We start from the raw sequence: 21971 nt of genomic DNA on the forward strand, positions 1-21971 counted from the left end.
ACCCTACATTGCTGTGAAGAGTCACCAACCACCAGTGAAGGCCCTCCCCAGATGTTTTCCCTGGACTTTGGACTTCCCAGTTTCCATAACTGTAAGCAATAAATTTAGTTTTCTCATAAATTCCCAGTTTTACATATTTCCGACATAAGCAACAGAAATGGACTAATACAGAAAATTGGTACTGAAAGAGAAGGATGATGGTTTTTGAATATCACCACTTGGCAACCAGCACAGTAATCACTGTTTCAGGCAAGAATCATCAATGGGTGCTAACACTAGTCTGTGAAGGTATAATGAGAAACAGGAATGAATAAAATCTCAAAATATCTGCCACAGATACTTACTAATTACAAAGGGAAAAACAGTAACTTTACCATTGAAAGACCTTTCAGAAAAACCTTAACCATATGGTAAAAATTAAGATCACCAGTAATGAGACAAATTAACATCATGGGCCTCCCAATACAATGCTCTGAAAAGGACACCATATTAAATTTCTGTGTAGTCCTGCTGTAGTGGATTGAATTGTGTCCCCCCAGAACTCACTGAAGCTTGAACTGTGTGCCCCAATGTGGAGGGTACTAACATTAATAAAGTGCATGTATTTCACAGGGCCTTAACCTTTAGCTTAGTAGGACCACAGCCCTTAGAAGGACCACAGTCTTTAGATCAGGCTGTAGCTTAGTAACACCTAACTTTTTAGTACTGCACATAGAAATACTAAGCTAAAAGGTATGAGAGAAATTTACCAAGACTGTGAACATCCCTCATTTTTTCAAGGTTATGGGCTGCCAGGCACTCTTTCGGGCACCGGAAACATGACAATGAGCAGAAGTCAGTTCTGACCCCCAGAGCTCACTTCCTGGTAGATGGCTTTGCAAAGTGAATCTGTATTGAGATTCACTATATGCAAAATTTTAAATTATTAGATCTACTTGAGAAGGTTTCATTTGTTTGGTCAGATATTTAAGGTGCTTAAGAAGAAAATTACATCTACTAAACTTAAAACGATAGTTCAAAACATGTAAGAGAATTTAAGTTGTAAACGGAACAGATCATTTAAAATGGCATATTTAGTCTGATCAACTTGGGTTGTTCAATGGCTGTCTTAAAGGTGAAAGTTAAAACTTACTAAATTTGTAAAGAGAATAATAAAATTTGTAAAATTCTACATAAAAGCATAGAGAAAAACTAGGCCTGTAACTTTGTAGACTTAATAACAGTTTTTTTTTTTTGGTCTTTTTCGTGACCAGTACTCAATCAGTGAGCGCACCGGCCATTCCTATATAGGATCCGAACCCGTGGTGGGAGCGTCGCTGCGCTCCCAGAGCCGCACTCTCCCGAGTGCGCCACGGGGTCGGCCCTAACTGTTAATTTTAAAAGAACCTCAAATAGTCTTTTTTTGTGTTCAAAAGCTTCATCTCGAAGGGCATTAAAAACTCATGGCAAGAAAAGCCAGATGCTACAGACATTTTTTTAACCACAATAATAAAAAATGGAATTGAATCTACATATCCATCACTGGGAGAATGCTGAATCAATTACAATCACCCATGCTGTGATCTCTAACCATGAGGGCTAAGTGAGAAGGCAGCGGGGAAGAGAAGAGAGTGATGTCAAGTGAGAAGGCAGGGGTGCATCCTGCAGGCCTCTGACCGAGCTGCTGCTCCTCCCTCCCTCAAATATTTACTGGAGGTCTCCTCCAGGCCAAACTCTGTCTTAAGTGCTGGGATGGTGCGACAAACCAAACAAAGCCCCTGCTGTCGAGAAACCACTTTACAACAACTTTTGAAAGGTATTTATAGACTACATGGGAGAAGAGACATCTTTACAATGCCAGGTCATCCAAGAGCACAGGACTCTCTTCACATATTCAGATCCTTGCTTATGTCCTTTATTAGATTTGATGGTATTCTCTGTGGAGGTCTTCTGTATTTTAGTTTTTCTTGCTACTGTCACAAATATCACATTGTAATGACACTTTCTGGTGGCTGCTGGTTTAAGAAATGTCACTAGTTTTTCTCAGTAGATGTCATTATCTATAAGTCATGCAGATGCAGTCCCAATCAAAATTCCTGTTGCTTTTAAGAAATTCAAAAAAAACTACTCTCAAATGGAACAGAAGAAATAAGGCATTAGACTTGCCGGGGCTTAAAAACAGTGCCAAAAATGCATGAAGCTTTGTAATTTTGATGACTTTACAAAAATCCCCATAAGAACAACCCACACACAGACTGCAGGAACTGGGAGATGGGTCAGGCACCCAGGTGGGGCCAGCCCTGCTTTGTCTTGTTCAACAGTGTGGTGTGACCTGGACCCCCACAGGATGGACAGAACACCGTCTCCAAGCTTGCCATCGCAGTCTTGTGATGTAGTCCATGCTGATGCAGAGATGCACAGAGCAGGTTTTCCAAGAGGTGCAACCTTCACCTCGTAGTCAGTAGAAGAATGGGGCTTGTGGGGGGAGGCAGGGAAAGTGGGGGGAGGCAGGGAAAGTGAGAGAAGACAGAGCGCCTGGGTATCTACTACATGTCAGGACCAGTATGTCCCCCACTTCTCTGGCACTACTCCCATTGAGACATGAGGTCTTTGTCCCCTCCTCTGCAATCTAGGTTGACCTTAGTGACTCACTTGGGACCAAGAAAATGCAGTGGAAGTGATGGTGTGTGACCTCAGGGCTCGGTCATAAAAGGGAATGCAGCTTTCACCTTGTTCACAGGGACACTCACTTCTGGGCCCCTAAGCCCAACGTAAGAAGCTTGACTACCCCAAACCCCTGAACTGTGAGGAAGCCCCCCACCATTCCGTGGGGAAGCTGCTCCCCAATGCTATGAGGAAGCACCCCTCTTTCAGTGAGGTAGTCCTGACCCCTGCTTTTGTGAGGAAGTCTTCCCTTTCTGTGAGGAAGCCCCCCCACTCCCACTGTTGTGAGGAAGCCCCCCCACCCCCACTATTGTGAGGAAGTCTCCCCCGCCCCCACTGGGAGGAAGCCCCCCCAGCCTCCATTAGGAAGAAGTCCTCCCTTTCTGTGAGGAAGCCACTTCATAATGCTGTTAGAGAGCCCAGGTTACACAGAGAGGCCACATATAAGTGCTCTGGTCAGCAGCCCTTGCTTACGTCCCAGCTGACAGCCATCAACTGCCAGACTTGAGAAAATGCCTCCAAAAGACACCATCCCTGAGCCATCAAGTCACCCCAGCTTCTAAGTCTTTCCAGCTGAGGATGCACCCTTCATGGGGGAGAGACAGACCATTTCCTCCATACCCCGTCCAAATTCCTGGCCCACAAAATCCAAGCACGTAATGAAATGGTGGTTTTATGTCACTAACAGGGTACCTGGGTTCACCCTAGTAGTAACCAGACACTCTAGCAGATGCTTTGTAACATATAGAAAGTTCATGTGCTAGTTTTACTGATGAGGAGATAGAGGTACAAAGAGGTTAAGTAAATTTCTGAGACCTGCCCAGTTCCGAAGCCCTGCCACTTCTACACAACATATTCTCTGAGAATAAAATAATTTTGCTTCTAAGATAACACAGAACTCACAAGGAAATCAAGACAGTATTAGACAGTCTGTACAACGCTGATGCCTATAAAAGTTAATTTCATCAATCTATGAATTATGGTGTTATTAAAAATATGAAATGCTATTTAAGAGTTGATACAGAATATGATCCATTAGGTAAACACCACGAATGACTTCCAATTATGACAAGGATATATCTTTTGGTTTGCACACACGTGTAATTCTGGTCTACAAACATTTACTGGAATCTAAGGAAAATGATGGCCTGGTGCTTATTTGTTGAAGTGGCATCTCCTGATAACGGTGAAGGTTTGGAAGTTGGGCATCTTCAAAATACCATACCACAAATTACTGAAAAGAATGCTCCTCCTTCATGTCCCGTCAACACACATAAGAAACATAAGATGTAGCAAACATACAATGACAGTATATCATGGACTCCTGACACTACCCACGTGGGGTTATTGCAATCATGAAGGTATTTTTCAGAATTTTACTCTGGAGAAGGGTCATTGAGCTTTGATTTAACCATTCAGTTCACAGAAAACCTCAATGGCCTCACTGAAGAGTGGGTGAAGGCTCCCATCTCGTCACCATCTCCTGAACCCCCAGCACCAGCCTCCAGACCTTTCTTCCACATCATTCTTCCCACCCTATCCCAGAGCCCATTCTTCAACTCTGTAGCCCTAATGATGGGATTTTTAAGGTTTGCTTCTTTTCCTTTAGTTATCAGTTTTCAGAATAATGTGCCGGTTCCCTAGCATTCTCCAAACAGTGACCTGTGAGGCTGTTTTTAGCACATTATGATCTCATGGGTTTGAACATTTTTTAAATGAGTTTTATACATACAGTATGCACATATTTTTTGGTGCACCAAATTATACCATCTTTGGGCAATGCAAGCTCCTTCGATTAGCTCTTATAGCCTTTAACACAACCCTAATAATTCTTGATAGCTTTCTTGCTTTCAAGTAAAATGAGATACTCCAGGCTCATCTTGTGCATTTTCTGCACCAAACCTGGGCTCTGCCATTTACCCAAGGGGCTCTGATTCTTCACAGTGGGGATGATACTTCAACACCACAAGCTAGGGGCTATGTTTGTTCATTGCTACTGGTTGGTCACTGTTTCTAGGTCTTTTTAGTGAATGGAGATAGAAAATATTTTATCATAAACATTTTTTTAAAGCAAGTTAACATTGATATATCCAATTCAAATTTGGGATTAAAGGGTATTTGCTTAACTGCTTTGATTTCATATCTGTATGTCTTTTCTCTTACCCTGGAAATCTTGTTTCCTAATGACAAGTAAGATAATGACTTATTTGATTTACCATATGATATATATAATAGTTTCAAAATAACAATATAAATATTACTACTAACAATATAAGGTCTGAACAACTATGATTTCTTTGTAGTTCCTTTGTCTTTAGGATTTATTCCACTAAGATATCCAATACAATTTGTTTTTAGTCACTTGAAATGATCCCTTTCTGTATAGTTAAACCATCAACTCAATTCCTAATTAGATTCTTTGTATTTTTTGCTTTCAATTTTTAGACTACTTTTCCCACCATTTTAATTTTATTTTAAAACTATATAAAAATATTCATGGATTTTGATGGGGTTCAGGACATGCTGTCCCAAAATATGGCACACTGGCATATTGAAATATTTTAAGCTGAAAGACTTTGAGAAACAGTATATGCAGAAAAATTTCTCTGACCTACCCCTACCGTCCTCCCCTGAAGCAGGACATAAAATCTTGGAAGGGTTTTCTAAATTTCTTGGAAGCAGGTCATAAGACCTTCATGTGAGAGGTGCCCTTCCTGTACCTGGAGGAAGGGAACATCCTTACCTCCAAGACACAGAGAGAAATCGCAACGGGCCTTGCTAAATTTCCCCGTTTACTGCATTTCGCTCTACTCCCTTTGTCCTATCATATCCCTCCACGACTTTCCATTCTTCATCAAACCTAGCATAAAAACATTCGGGTTTAACCACTTCCTCAGGTCTGCATTTCTTTATGAAGGCTCCCATGTCACGTGAAACTTGCATTAAATAAACTTTTGTGGCTTTCTCTTGTTAATCTAACCTTTGTTACAGCCAATGAACCTAAAACAGGTAGAAAGGAAACATTTTTTCTCTCCTACTGTTACACAATCAAAACTATAGAAGACATGTCCATAAATCTAAATTACAACCCTGTCATCTCCCTACTCCACAGGGCACTCCATTTTTACTAGACGGGAAGTTAGCCTTCTTTTCTTAATCATAAGCAAACATTCATATGCCTTTCTTAAATAAAAGGCCATACTCTACACATAGTTCTGAGCCTTACCTTTTTTTGCTTACTATAAACCCAGCAGGGTAGAGATTACCTTCATTCCTGTTTAAAGCTGCAGCATTCTCTACTATGCTGACTGACCACAGGTTATTCAACCAGTTCCCTACTGTGGACATGGGCATGTTCTTAAGTCTTTGAAGAGCTTCTGGAAATCTCAATCTGATCATGATACACCTGTTTAAAAACCTTCAGGGGATCCCTACTGGCTACCAGATAAAGATCATAATTCTTTTTTGTATTTATTTTGTTCTATCCCACAGGCATGGACATAATTTCTAACAGTGCCAATGACTCTGGGCATGACTGGGCTCACGCCTTCTCTTCCTCCCTCCCTTCCCTGCCACCATCATTTCCTCTGCACTGCTGTCTTACTAGCCCCTTCCAGGTTCCTCTGAGCTCCACACAGTTCCCCAAAGCCTGTGAACACACAGTTCCCTCTTCTATCTGGAATGGCTTTACCACTCCTGTTCTCTTCTACAGTTCACATCAGTCATCCCCATTTTAGGAGAGCCATCCCTGACCTTTGATCCATAGCTCAGCAAAATGTGCCTCTCTTTTACAGTCCTTATCATGGTTGTGACTGTCCATTTATTTCGATGGGTCTTTGATTAACTTGTTTCCTCTACTACTTCCCGGCAGGCAGGAACTCCATCTGTTTTTGTTCATTACTGTATTCTTAGCCACTATCATAATGTCCTGTACATAGCTGGTGCTCAATTTTTTTGTTTAGTGACTGGTTGCTATAATTTATACAAAAAAAAAAAAAAATTACATGTTCCATGAAAATTGATCTAACTCACCCATCTGTGCCTTTTTAAAGAGAGAAATCTTTGACTGCCTTCCTTGATCTCATCTAAAATTTCTGGTCTGTACAGGTTTTCTACCCCAAAGGTTAATTCTGGTCTTTTATATCTTCATAAACACAGCTCCTCAAATTTACTGCCATCAAGTTATATAGGGTGTGTTCCTACTTGTAAAATTTCCATGTCTATAGTCACATCCCTTTTTAAAAAGTATTATGTTCTCATTTCTTCTTACTCAGATTTGCTGAAAGCAAAAACAGATTTGGCTCTATTTTCTCTGGGTTAGCTTCATTTTCCTAGTTTCTTAAGTTGAGAGCTGAATTCGTTTATTTTTCTTCTTCTCTAACACATGCACTTAAAGCTACATGCTTTCTTCCTCCTGAGTACTGATTCTGCTGCATCCACGGGTTAGGATGTGCAGCCCTCTTACTGTCACTCATTTATATTGAGTCTGAAGACAGTTTTTGATCTCCTCTTTAATCCAAGAGACATATAGAGGAGGGTCTTAAGATACCCAGGTAGATGTTTTTAGCTACCTTTTTCATCCTTAGGTTCTAACTAGGTTGCATCACTGTGGTATGAGATTCTGGCTTAAAGTTTACTTTTTGAAACTTGGGATTTTCTTTGTGTCCTAATATATGACCAGTTTTTGTTAAATGTCTCATATGATTAAAGAGAATCTATATTTTATGTTTGTTGGGCACAAATAGCTACATATCCATTAGCTCCAACATATTAGCTGTATTATTTAAATTCCCTATTTCAGTGGTTCTAAACTTGAGATGATTTTGGCCCGCAGGGTACGTTTGGCAATGTTCAGAAACATTTCTGGTTACCACAGTGAGGGAGAGGGGTAGCTATTAGAATCCACTGAGTTGAAGGCATGACACTGCTAAATATCCTACAGTGCACAGGACAGCTCCCCAACAAATAATAATCTGGCCCAAAATGTCACTAGTGCCAGGTTGAGAACTCCTACCCTACAGCCTCACTTCTTTGTGATCTGTTTGGTTTATAGATTGCTGAGAGTCACATTAAAGTCTCTCCATCTGTGTGTAGAATTGTTAATTCCTCCTACTTCTATCAGTCTTTATAAGTTTTGTTGTTAGGTATTATAAATGTTTATGATTTTTAACTATACGTTTGTTTAATATGTTAGCATCCCTTTAATGCTTTCACCTTGAGTTCAGCTTTGTCTGACACTAATATTGCTAAACCTGCTTTCTTTTTGTTAAGACTGATATACACGTTTTCCATCCCCTCATTTTCAATCTATTTGTGTTAGTTTTAGATGTATCACTTATGTAGAACATTTAGCCGGATTTCATTTTTCTACTAAATCTGGAGTTTTATGACCTGGGAAATTTACATTAACTGTGGTTCCTCAATATGAGGGTACTCCAAAAAGTTTGTGGAAAGATTTGTATTATCTTTTAATTCTATTTTTCCATGAACTTGTTGACATACCCTTGTATTTGGGCTTATTTATGCCATCTTAGTTTTTTTGTTTAAAAATACACCATGGTTAGAGAGCACAGCCTTGAAATATCAAGATCAAGGGGTCAGATCCCTGTAGAGACCAGTCACCAAATAAATAAATAAATAAATAAATTAGATAGATAGATAGATAGATAGATACCAAGCAAGCTTTTTTTTTTTTTTTCTTTCTCCTTAACTCTCTCTTGTTTTTGTTTGTTCTATTTTTTCCCTCTGGTAATTTGGGAGTTACATATCTTCAGTCATCTAATGGTTACTCTCACACTACCTAAAATCAACACTAATACCTATATCCCAATCTGCTTCTAGAAACAATCCTTGTAAAATCAATTAAATATAAAAACAGTTCATTATACTTCCAGACTTAAATTTGCTCTCTTTGGTGGCAGGGACTACGACTTTATATGCTCAGTGCTGACAACAAGTACACAAAAGTTTGGAAAGGTAAACGCATCTGGGATCATTTCAGAAACATTTTTTAAACCCTTAAAATAAATTTCAGAGCATTTAGAGGTTAAACTTTATTATCTGTCTGGTTCACTTTGCTGTAATGCTTCATTCCGAATTGATGCCTGTATAATACCATACACAAATTTAATACTGTACATATTCATCAATATATTCGTCAATACAGTATTAAGATGTCTCCTTTTACTGGGGGACCATATCAAACTTAACAAAGCATCTTATGATAAATATTTTTGATCATCCGATTATTTGGGCTGGCTAGTTAGCTCAGTTGTTTAGAGTGTAGCCTTGTAACACCAAGGTCAAGAGTTTGGTTCCCTGACCAGCCATCTGCCAAGGAAAAAAAATCTGATTACGTAGACTAGATAAGAATTAAGATAATTTTAATGACACCCTACCAGGAATATAGCTAAAAAGAGAAAATATTAAAATCTTTTTTTCATACTATAATTGTCACTTTCAATATTACTTAATATTAGATGAGCAAATTACATTAGAAAAACATTTTTTAAGTTTTGAAGGCAGAGATACTAGAAAGATTCCATAATATGTTATATTCCACTCAGTGAAAATAAATTCGACTGAATTCTCTACTTGGAACATAATTCACATAGAATACTTTTTTTAAAATAAGGAAAAATAACATATATTAAAGTGCAAAACTTTAAAAAAGATTTTTAAAGTTGAAAATAGTTACAGATTATATTCTTAGGATACACTGAACTGACATTAAAATTGAAACAGAAACAAATATCTAAATAAACAACAAGTAACATACATCCTCAGGCAAGTTAACTAAACATTACCCTGACCAGTCAAAAGGTCCATGAGGAAACTACAAAGTACTGAAAAAGAGCTGGGGATTATTCAGCCACCTTTTAAAATTCCTTTTACATAAGAAATGCTGAGATATCAGTACCAAAAAAAAGGGCGGAGGGGAATTCTAGAAAGAAAGGAGCCCTCCTGAGAAGCCAAAGATCAGTGAGGGAGACCCTCACCTGGTCCTCCTGGGCCCCCCTTCCCTACCCCAGCCTGCAGGCACTGACCAGCGCCCCAGACCTCCCCTCCCTCAACCAACCCACTAACATCTCACTCCTGAGCCAGCCCTGACCAAGCAGCCTTCCCTGCTTTCCCGGCAGCCTTGGGGTCTCAGCACAACTGCTCTGGTTGAGGCAGTGAAGCCACGGGAAAGAATATGACCCTCCATGCTGACTTCATCAGCAAAGCAGGGTTTCCCAGCACTCAATGGGAACCAGTCAGTCACTAAAGCAGAGTTCTAGACTGAAGCTGTTAGCATTTACTCACATGTATTCCTTTGATTCTAACGATGACTTCAGAGTTATTTCTACAGGCTCTATTTTTACATAGACAACATTATCCACTCATTACAGCAAGGTATGAGTGCACTGAGGAAAAATATTTTACCAATTCTCCGTTTGTTGTCCATATTTCCCTAAGTTATGCTATTTGATTCCACTTAGATCCAGACCTTCAATTTGTTTCAGTTAAAAATTGGGGCGGGGGTAGTGGGGCCAGGGGTCAGCAAACTTTTTTCTGTAAAGGGCCAGAAAGTAAACATATATTTTAGTTTTGCAAGACACATACTGTCTCTATTACACATTCTTTTTCTTTCTTTACAGCTCTTTAAAAATACATAAACCATTTTTAGCTCTAGGCCATACGAAAACAGGCCACAATGGCATCTGGCCTACAGGCCTCCAGTTTGCCAACCTCAGGCCTAAAGTATAGCTGTCCAAGGAGACATGTTATAGTTTTTTAAAATCTTACTATATTTCTTTTAATCCATCTAAAATGGGCTCTCTCACTTTTGTGACATCGTGTTGTGCCCTGGAATGTAATATACTAAACACTACTATGCCCGATGAGTCCAAGCAGCCCGGTCCCCCTCTCCAGCTGCCATACCTAGCAAATTACCTCCAGCAGCACAACCTCCTATCTGCTATCAGCAGCTGCATTAAGTAATGAGCACGCACAATTCCACTAACATAAAAACGCTCAAAATTCTAGGGTAATTTCGGTTCTAGTATCTGCAGAAAGCAAAGGATAATACTAAGAGAGACACTTATGAAGCCAGAAAAGAACTGGCAATGACAGCAAGACTCCAGAGACTCTCTCTCTAGAATTTTTGTTACTAATTTTTCCCCAAAACATTTAATTGATGATACTTTTCCAGACTAAACCTGTTTATTAATAAACCCACAAAAGCTGTCAAGGTATCTAAGAAACTGTCAAAATTCTCTATTCAAAAAGATACCTTCTATCTATTTTATTACGGTGGCTGGCCAGTACAGGGATCCAAACCCTTGACCTTGGTGTTACAAGGCCGTGCTCTAGCTAAGTGAGCTATCCAGGCAGCCCCAAGGTACTTTTAGAATACTAACTACCTCACTACAGATCAGTGAGTTTTCACGTTGTGTGTGAGAAGTTTTAGGCAACTGTGGCTCAGAAAACATAAGCCAGCTGTCCATCTGTTTTCTACCCTGGCCCTTATCCCAGAGAGGTGTTCAGTCAATAAATTACTCATTCTGAGCACATCTGTCAAGAAATCACTTTATTTTTCAAACAAGGTTTGGGGTGGTGCCACTTGAAGTTTAATATTTGAATAAAAACACACATATTAAATCCTGTAAAAACAAAACCCATGCCAAAAAAAAGTGTTTACAACTCAAAGGTACATGTATATACACTAAAGACAGCAAAATTCTAATAACAAAGGCATTTTAATAGTTTTAGAGTTTAATAGTCTCTGAGCTGGATGGTCTATTACAGCTGGTAAATTTAAATTCATATCAAAGCTTTAAGGCTCTGGCTGTCATTGGCATCATTAAAAACTGACACCAAAGCTTTCATAATGTACGTGTTTTATTAAGGGTCAATGAACGGAACCCTAAACCTTCGAAGCAAGGGCCCCTTTCACATGGACAATCTTTCTCTCTTCAGCACTATCTATGCTGAGGGACAGAGCACTGTGGAAATGGGCACCAGCAAGCCCTCCTTACCGACAGCTGCTGTCCTTCCTACCCACACTCTCTATCAATCTGGCTAGCACTAAGTTCGGGAGGTCAGAAGAAACCCAGCTTTCGGATGGCAAAACATAAAAAATGCCAAAACCTAAATGCTCAAAAGGCTCTGCAACATGAGGCATGGCCATAAAATAATACAAAAAAACCCTCAGATCACAAAATTGTGTGAGAAGAAATCAAATTTTTTAAATGAGAAATGTGTGGATTATATAAATACATGAAAAATACATAATGCTAACTAAAAATACAACACAAAATAGCTTAACTGATTAATATGTAAAAATGTATGTGTATAAACAACCAGATTCAAAAATGGGCAAAGGACTTGGATAGATATTTCTCCAAAGACACACAAATGGCCAATGAACACATGAAAAGATACTCAACAACACCAATCAGAGAAACGCAAATCAAAACTACAGTAAGATACCACCTCACATCCATTAGGAGGACTACTATTAAAAAAAATAATAATAATAATAGAAAATAACACGTGTAGACAAGAATGTGAAGAAATTGGAACCCTTGTGCACTGCTGATAGGAATGTAGAATTTTACAGCCACTGTGGAAAACAGTATGGCGAGTCTTCAAAAAGTTAAAAGTAGCTACCATGTGATGTGGCAGTTCCACTTCTAGCATACACCTAAAAGAATTGAAAGTGGGTCTCGAAGAGATATTTGTAACCCATGTTCACAACGGCCAAGAAATGGAAGCAACCCAAGTGTCCATCAATGGATGAATGCATAAACAGTGTGGTACACACATGCAATGGAATATTATTCAACCATAAAAAAGGAAATTCTGACACATGCTACAACATGGATGAACATGTGCTAAGTGAAATAAGAACATTAGGCTAAGTGAAATAAACCAGTTATAAAAAGACAAATACTGTATGACTCCACTTCTATGAGATCCCTAGAGTAGTCAAATTCAAGAGACAGAAAGTACAAGGGTGGTTGCCAGGGGCTGGGAGGAGGAGGAGTGGGGAGTTAGTATTTAATGGGTACAGAATTTCAGTTTTACCAGATGAGGAGTTCCGGAGAGGGATGGTGGGGATGGTTGCACACAATGTGAATGAACTTAATGCCACTGAACTGTACACTTAAAAATGGTTTAGATGGTAAATTTTGTTATGTTTATTTTACCACAACTTTAAAAACTGGGAAAAAAGTATGCATAAACACATAATTGAATTTAGAAGGATGTAAAGTTTGGCAATTTAATGTTGATCACATCCCTATTCCTGTAAAGTTAAATTTCTAATTTTTTTAATGCAAAAAAATGCAAACTTTCATAAAATGTCTCAGACAAAATATAACAAAATAGATTAAGAGCTTACCAAGCTCTCATTAAGGCATTATTTCTGTATAAGTTTCATTAGACTGTTCTGGCAACTGCAGTCACAATACCTTCCAATCCACAGCCCCTTCTGAGTGACCCAACTGCAACTGCAGACACCTCTCCCTGGCCAGGCAGCCCTCCAGCCCCAAGAGGCCAGCCCTCGAGTCAGTGCCTGGGAGGTGGTGTGCGGAGAGAGCTCAGTCACTCTCTCTGAGGTGTGTGCTGGGAAAACAGAAGAGGATGAGGCAGGTATAGTTGAGGACTGAGAGAGGCTGTGAGGCAGAGTTGGGTGGGGCCCAAACTGGGGGGGGGGGGGCCGGGGCAGCCAGCATGCCGAAAGGAGCAGACAGCGAAGAGCAAGTCTAATTTAATGGAGAAGGCCAAGATCCCTGGTGGGCAGCTGGATCCTGCCAGAGCCCAAACTGCAGTTCCACGTGCCCAGAAGCCCAGCAATATGGTGATCCCAGGGATCCCACTAGATTCCTGTTTTCTTTATTCCTGCATGATCCTAAACCCCCTGTACTTAGCCTGCTCCTTGCCATCTTTAGAACCTGACTAAAACAATTATTCCCGTGTTAGTCACAGATGGCAAATGGTAAAATCATCATGTTCAATACATGTCCCTGTGCAGCCTCACCTGTAGATAGCTTTACTCTGCTAGAGGGTGGGCCAACTAGCAGGACTTTTGGGTGATGAGATCACCCTGAGCAGAAATAATCTCCCCCAGAGATTATTTCTAACAATCCATGTGGAGCAGTGTCCCCTGAAAGGGAAGGCAGGGCCTGGAAGCCTGACCTGTCAGCATGACTGCACCATATCATTTTAGAGAAAGGCCCAAGACAAAAAGATGAACCCAGAATTGTTACTAACTTATAGACTCTCAGTCTCTCAACCCAGTGGATCAGTGGTTTTTAAGATTTTGAAAAAGCTGTTAACCCTTTTCCCAAAGAAGTCTTAGAATTAAGAAGTTCCTCTGTCCGCTTCCCAATACCCGAGGCATGACCTCAGAACTGCAGAGCTTTAGAGAAACAGGAGTTTTAAATCACAAATTAGACAACACACTTGCTGTAGTATCACGCTGCCTTCTGTGTGAATTTTCCAGAACAATAACTAAACTGGCAGGGGTTAACAAACCAGACCAACAGGCTACCATCTGCTGTGGGCAGGCAGCAGGCTAGGTGCTTTGCACATGCCCTCACTAGCAGGACAGGGCACGCGTCAAAGCCTCACTGACAGCCCTTGCAGCCAGGCCTATTGACTCCACTGAATGACCATGTCTCCCAGTTCTTTAAGATTTATTCTAACAATTTCCATAATGAACTTTTTCTACACTATATTTCCGCTTTGCATGTTGTCTTAAACAGCCTATACAAGATACAACTGTTAACTTATCCTTTCCGAGTCATCACACTGATGCAAAATGGTACTCCCCATGTGGCACTGGCTACTTCCCTCACGATGACCCCACACTGCCGAGTCCTGAGTTCCCTGTGCTGTTTTTATTCCCTTGTCATCTTTGCCATCAATATAATCATCTGAGGAAGGAAAAAAAAGGACACATACATATTCCTACTAATGGACAGGCTGAGAGTAAACTGACTTCTAATGAAGTTTTTAACTCGGTATCTGGGAACCTGAATGAAAGAAAAAAGTATCAGATCTTTATTTGCAATAACTTACAGCGAAAATTCAGCATTCCTTCAACTAGGAAGGCAGACAATAAGCCCTGGAGTTTTAGCAGGACCAGTGATAGGAAATTTCACAAAGCATTAGAGTTGTCATAGAAATTTCATCACTCTTCCTAAAGGAATTGCAACAAACGGAAAAGCCGGAAATAGGACGTTACTACTTGTATGTAGTACCTTTGTTTCTTCAATTCACAAGCAGTCCTTTTCTAAAGTTACAATACACTGCCACAAAAATATAAATATATGTAAACTAGAGGACAGGAATCCCAACAAAATGCGTTTGCACCCAGAATCACTAACCATGGAATCTGCTGACACTTAAACCATAAACACAGAACGTTAATCTTTGAAACAAGTCATGCTTCACCGACCATGTCTCATCAATTTAAAGCACACTCTTAAATCTCTGAAGATGGAAGCGTCTTTCAACTGCTGTGGTAAGAGAGCACTCCGTCAGGGGGTATTTGTCACCATATTCTAGCGTTTATTACACAATGGTGCATTTCAGATCAAACTATCGCAACTAGATGATCTACGTCACTCTCCACGCTAAGTAAACGAAGGAAAAAGTGATGAGAGGCAGATTTGAATCAATCTGCCATCGTCTAAATCAACGTAAAAAACAACTAGATTTGAGTGCAACATCAGCAACTGTACTGGCAAATATGTTCACATTCCACCTCAACGACTCCTCATAATATTTAGAGCAAACCCCCTTTTCAATATGCCAGGAAAAATCATAAAATTATACCTAACTAAAGCTGGGGTTTCTTTCACCCTGAAGTGGAAAGTACCCACTTCTTACGGACAAATCAGTTACTTTTATAAAATGCTAACTCTTACCCCCTTACATATGCCAAATATATCCTAAATTGTTGCAAGGCCCTGATCGAATTTAGCAAATGCACGTTTGCGTCCGTGCAGGCGCCCCCTAGCCCCCTCTGTGACTTCTCCCCTCATCTCTACAGACTTTTATTCTAGCAACACATTCTAAGATCCACTTTAGGAGTCAAGTATCACAAAGGAGAACGTAAGTGGTTAGGTCTCAGAGCCACTATCAAAATAGGGCGTGTCAAGACCCACTAAGATGAAATAGAGCAGACTCAGTTTTTCTCCATTTTTCTTAAGTGACACCACCTTTCTGAAAAGGAACGTGAAAATCCACTCAGCAGCCAGACCGTGCCACACACTTCGTGTTATCTATTTTAAATTAGCTGTTTTATACCAGTGTAAGTGATATATTTGTAATTCCAGAAAAACTGGAAACCGAACCCCACGACAGGAACCCCAAAGCACGTGCCGTCAAAAGACACCCCGGGCACCCCTGAGGTCAGCGCTCCAGCTCGGGGACTCCGAGCGCCCGCGCGCCCTCCGTTCAGCCCACCCGGGCCGGCTACCGCCCAGGACCGTGCCGCTCGCTCCCACCGCGCCAGGGCAGCGGGGCCAGGGTCGACAGCCGCCATCTTCTTGCCCCCGCAGGCCGGAGCAGAAGCCGCCGGGCAGGGACGCCAGCCCCGCAGCCCTGCGCTCCACCCGCCCCTGACACCGCCCCCGGCCCGCCCTAGAACTCCCGGCCCCGCCCCGCCCCGCCCTTGCCCGGCGCGCCCCCCTCAAGACCCCCGCCAGCCCGCCCCTCAAGCCGCCCCGCCCTCGCCACCCGCGCGCCCCCGCGGCCCCCGCCCCCGCCCCGCGCAGAGGCGCGCGCCGCGCTCCGAAGGGGACGGTTAGGAGCACGCGCTTCGAGCGGGCCCGGCGCAGCGGCGGCGGCGCCTTCCAGAAATTTCCGCGTCCCTCAACCCACACTGAGAAACTGGGCGCGCCCCCGCGCCGGCCGGCGGGCGGCGCCCCCTCCCCCGCGGCCGCCTGCTTCCTTCCATTCGCGACCCCCTCCCCGCCCCCTGCCCCGGGCGGCGGGTCAAGCGCGGGCCCTTTGGGCGCGGCCGGCCCGCCAACCGGACGGCAGCGGCGGCAGCAGCGGCGGGCGGCGGCCTCGGGCCGGTGTGATTGATAGGGACGGTGGCGGCGAGAGCGGCGGCGGCGGCGGCGGAGCGGTTGAGTGACAGCTTACCTGGGTGCCAATCTTCATCACACTGACAAGCGGCTGCAGCAATCGGGACCCGCAGTGCCGCGCCCGCGTCCAACCGTCACGCCGACGCTAGGCCACGCGACACAGCCTCGCTCAATGGGAGGAGGGCGACGCTGACGCGCGCCGCATCAATATTCACCGCGGGGGCGGGGCCGGCCGCGGCCCGGCCCCGCCCCCTCCCTGCGTAGCGGTGGGCGCGGGGCGGGGCTGGCGCTCAGGGGGCGGGGAGCGGGGCCGGGCGGCGGCAGGCCCCGCCCCCGCCTCGCGCCCTGCGTTGGGCCCCGCCCCGCCGGCCGCGCCCGGGCACGAGGAGCGGCCTGTCCCGCCCAGAAGGCCGGGCTTCCCGCCTTGTGGGTTTGCAGTAACAGGGCGGGGCCTCCGGCGCGCCACGCCTCCTCCTCTCGCCCCGCGCCCTGCCGCCCGGGAGAGGCGTGCGCAGCAGCCGGGAGAAACCATGTGCCGCGGTCCGGCGGGGAGCACGGGCTGAACCATCCGAGGCCCTCACCACCCTTTGGGTGCGGGCCCTCGGCAGCCTCGCTGCCTTCCTCCCCGGGCGCCGGGGCCGGGTGGGCGCGGACTGGGGCGGCACAGATAGAGCGCACGTGCGCCATAGCCCCCGGCGGCGGTTGTGCCCGGCTCCTGAGGTCTGTGCCCAGGGACGCGGCCTGACCACGGGCGCCGTGTTCCCGGGCGAGGGCTCCGGCACGCGCTCGTGATGTCCGCGCGGTGGACATGGGTGCTTCGGGCTGGCCTCGTGCGCCCGGTCTGCCCAACTACTCCTTCCCGCCCGGGTGTCCAGGCGGGCCGAGCTCCAGGTGCGGTTGGCCTCCCGCTGGGGCGCCCGCGCAGCGTGGTTTGCGTTTCACGCTGTGCACTGCGTGCGACCAGCGCACCGAGTCCGTGCCCAGCACGGAGAACGGCAGTTCTGCTGGCCCTCGCACTCCACCCGGAGAGACGCAGAGCCGGGACGGGGTGGGTCCAGCATGCACAGCCCGGAGTGACAGATTCCATGGAGCCACCGGCAAAGAGCTGGGGTGCTGCGGAGCCCAACTTCCAGAAAGAAGGGCTATGGCAGGGTCCGCCAAGGGGAGGCCAGTGAGACAAGACGGGAAATGCTGCTACATAATTTGCAGGACTGGTACAAAAGGGAAATGCAAAGTTCCTTGTTCAGAGATTGTTAAGAATTTCGAGACAGTGACAGCAGACCGTGACGCAAAGCACAGGCCCTGTGTGACCCATTTGAGGGGTGCCCATGAAGCTTACTCTTCGCAGTCCTGGCCCTGGTCTGAAGCTTTCAACTGGTTCCCATGCGGCCTGTGAGGCACCTGGCGTTCACAGGAGGACCTGGGTGCATGTGGTCACCCAGAAATGTCCAGAGGAAGACTGAGGCCCCCCCACCCTGCCCACCCCACTATCCGGCCTCAGAGCTCTGGTGTCATCAGCCCAGAGCTTTTTCTGCTGCATTCTTTCACTGCCCATGGCCTGCTGCTGCCGCCACCTTTACACCGGGCTGTCTCCAGAAAAAGGTGAAGGTGCTGGAAGCACTGTTAGTAATCACTTCCTCCAGGGTTGGGCCCAAGGCTCATACATTGAGGGGGCCTCCTTAAGAAAAATAAATCAAAATTAGGTATGTATGGGGCTTTGGAAGGGGCAAAGCCTCTTCTCTTCCCTGTGAGTCCACCTTCACCTCCACCCACCTGTCAGTCCGCACAGGGCCTCCTCCCTAGTGTTGAGCATAAGGGTGGCTTCTAAAGAAAACAAAAACACTTGTGCATTTAATTCAAATAACCAGCCATTCTGCCTATTCTCTTTCCAATATGTTTTCTGAGATTTGTTACTCTTCCTCAAGAACCATGTTTAGGTATAAGAAAATTTAAAAACATAATTTTGTATAGAAATATGAGTAGAATTCCTGCTTGTTGTCAGTTACACTGTACACTGGATTGAGTGTTCCCCCAGAAATTAGCCCCCACTGTGACTGTTTAGGGTGGGAAGGCCTATTATGGTAATTGAAAGGTGGGGCCTTGAAAAAGCGATTAGACTGTAGGACCCTGCCTAGTGAATGGATTAAAAATGGTGGTCATGGGTGTGGTTCTGAGGGCTTTAAAAGGGGAGCATGAAGAGTCTGTCTTTCTCTGCTCTCTCTGCTTCCACCATCTTGCAGTGCGGGAACCCTGGGTCATGATCACCACCTGTTTCTTGGACTTTGGACTTCCAGCCTCAGAAACTGTAAGCAATAAATTTTGTTTTCTTTATGCCATACCTAGTTCCGTGTATTTTGTTGTAAACAAAAGAAACAGACCAATACACACTAGGTACAACTTGGGGTGTTAAAAGAATGATCTTGGGACTTTTACCACTTACAAAACATACTGACATGCTCTTATTTAGTGATGAATACTCTTATGATTGTTCTTAAAATTTATCTTCATACTGGCCAGCTGCCAAAAAGGAAAAAAAAATTATTTTGTGTGGTTTTTCTAATTTTGTTTCACTCACTCTCCTCATTATCTGAGAGGGGCATTTTAATCCTAGGTGTGTTGATGAAGGAATATGTAAGCCCCACAGGTGAAACGGAGAAGGTGAGTGAACGGTTGACCACAGGAACTTAGCATGGCCTGGAGACGGTGCGCCTGGTGGAGGGTGAGCAGGCAGATGGAGGGGAACTTAGAAGGAAGCCACAGGAAGGGCAGAACCCTTTGCCAAAGTGCCAGCCAGAAGGACAGAGCACCCGTTGTGTGCTCAGCCAGGTCTCAGGCTGGTAGGACATATAAAAGAAAGGCAGAACAGGGACCCTGCCTGGCAGAGCTTATGACCCAGTGCACAAGGCTAGCAGCAGCCCAGATGGGCACAGTACACTCTGGTGCTGTATCACATGTGGGAGAAAATGAGAATAAGTCAAGAGGTGGGAAAAGGCAGGTCTTGGGTAGTCCCCCGAGGATGGTTATTATCTGGAGAGCCTTTAGTGAGAAAAATGAGCAAGAAAACCACTTAAAAATAGGGCAAGTCTCTTTATTTATTAAGGCGGCCAGTCTGGCTGATGGATAAAGTGCTCCATTTTGCATAGGCGGGCAGGGTGTGGGGAGTCACCAGCAAGGACCGGGTGCTGATCATTTTGAAAATCTATCAGACCACATCACTGCTCTACCCAACTCCTCAAGGTAAAAGCAAAGTCCTTACAGTAGACCATGAGGATCTACATGATCTTCGCTCTGCTCCCTGGACCTCTGACCTCAGCTCCCACTGGCCTCTGCCTCATCTGCTCTGCTCCTTGATCACTCCAGGTGCAATTCAGCCTCGGAGACTCTTCCCGAAGATATCTGCATGGTTCTCCCCACTCATTTCCCTGAAGTCTTTACTCAAAGTCACTTTCTCAAAAAAACCAAAAAATCACTTTTCTCAGGAGAGGTTTAAAACTGCAGACTCCCAACCTACTGCCCATCCTCCTGGCCCTGCCCTCCTCTCCATGGTATCTGAGTGGGCACACCTAACATACTCTGTAACTCTGGACTGAATGTTTGTGTTCCCTGGAATTCATATGTTGAAGCTCTGATCCCCCCCACGTGGTGATTTTTGGAGGTGGGGCCTCTGGGAAGTTATTAGGCTTGGATGAGGTCATGAGGGTGGAGCCCTGTGATGGAATTAGTGTCCTTACAGGGAGATGAGGGGACCAGAACTTTCTCTTCCTACCATGAGAGGATTCAACAAGAAGGCAGCCGTCTGTGAACCAGAATGAGAGCCCTTACCAGAACCCAACATGCCAGCACCCCGATCTCAGACTTCCTGCCTCCAGAACTGGGATAAACGAATGCCTGTTGTTTATAAGCCACCCAGTCTGTGGTATTCTGTTACAGTAGCCCAAATGGACTAAGACACTATATAACTTATTTCTTATGTCTATTGTCTAACATGCACTTCCTCCCCCCATCCCGCCCCCAAACACTAGAATTTATGCTCCATGAGTTCCATGTTCACTGATGTATGCCAAGCACTTGGACTAGTGCCTGGCAAACAGGGTTTGCTGAATGCATGAAGGAATGTTTCTAAGACATGGTGTATTAGTTATCTATTGCTGTGTAAAAATATATCTCAGACTTCATGGCTTAAAACGACATATATTTATGATCTCGTTTTCTGTGAATCAGGAGTCCAGACATGGATTAGTGGGTGCTCTGCTTCAGGGCCTCTCACAAGGCTACAATCAAAGGCTGGGGTCTCATGTGAAGGCTCCACTGCGGAAGGTTCTGTTTCCAGAGTCACATGGTTGTGGGCACCTTCAGTTTCTTGTGGGTGGAGGGACCAAGGGCCTCAGATCCTGCCTGGATATTGGCTGCAAGTCACCTTCAGTTTCTTGCTATATGGACTTTTCCATAGGGGAACTTACAACATTGCAGATTGTTTCATCAAAGCCTACGAGGAAAACAGTCTGCTAGAAAGATGGAGTTACAGTCTCACACAATCATGGAAGTGACCTTCCACCCTCTTTGCCATATTGTATTGGTCAAAAACAAGTCAGAGGTCCTGCCCACGCTCAAGGGGAGAGGATTACATGAAGACATGAATACCAGAGGAGAGGATCATTGGGGATCATCTCGGAGCTGGCTCACAGCTGGCATTTTCTATATAAAAGAGGCAGTTGTATAGAAAGAAGAGCCCTGAACTTGTGGTTCAAGGTCCTGGATGTGAAGCCTATCTTTGCCACTTACTATGTGAGTTTAAACAAGGTTATCTCACCTCCCTGGGACCCAGCTCCCTCCATCCTCAAGTGGGGGTGGTAGCCCATCTCTTATGGGATTATGCAGAGGAGGAAATGAGCTTCCACAGGCACAGCACCTGGTGCACAGTAGGCCCTGAGCTGAGCAGAGCTTCCAAAGCAGCAGCTCAGGCTGTGATGAGGAGGATCCACAGTTCTCCATCCCTGAGCTTTGGATTTTCTCAAGAAAGCGATTTCAGCACTGAAGTCCCTAAAGAGATCAGGGTAGGTGATGCTGCCCCAATAGGCTACAAAGATCCCAGCCAAACGCAGCAGGGAAATGGCAGCCACAGCCAGATGCAAATCTCATCAATGTTTTTTTTTTCTTTTTCTTTTTTAAAAGATGACCGGTAAGGGGATCTCAACCCTTGGCTTGGTGTCGTCAGCACCACGCTCAGCCAGTGAGCCAACC

At 44.5% G+C, this 21971-nt stretch overlaps 1 protein-coding gene across 6 annotated transcripts in view; it reads right to left on the bottom strand.

The window, feature by feature from the left end:
• PKNOX1 (PBX/knotted 1 homeobox 1) overlaps positions 1 to 16880 on the bottom strand; it is a 59798-nt gene extending 42918 nt beyond the window's left edge. For all 6 annotated transcript variants that reach the window (XM_063102528.1, XM_063102518.1, XM_063102492.1 and 3 more), the window contains exon 1: positions 16789 to 16880. The gene's annotated coding sequence lies outside the window, so the exon portion shown is untranslated. The remainder of the gene's footprint in view (positions 1 to 16788) is intronic.
• Positions 16881 to 21971: the final 5091 nt, after the last annotated feature.

Source organism: Cynocephalus volans, chromosome 1 (genome assembly GCF_027409185.1).
Source record: "Cynocephalus volans isolate mCynVol1 chromosome 1, mCynVol1.pri, whole genome shotgun sequence".
Lineage (NCBI taxonomy): Eukaryota > Metazoa > Chordata > Mammalia > Dermoptera > Cynocephalidae > Cynocephalus > Cynocephalus volans.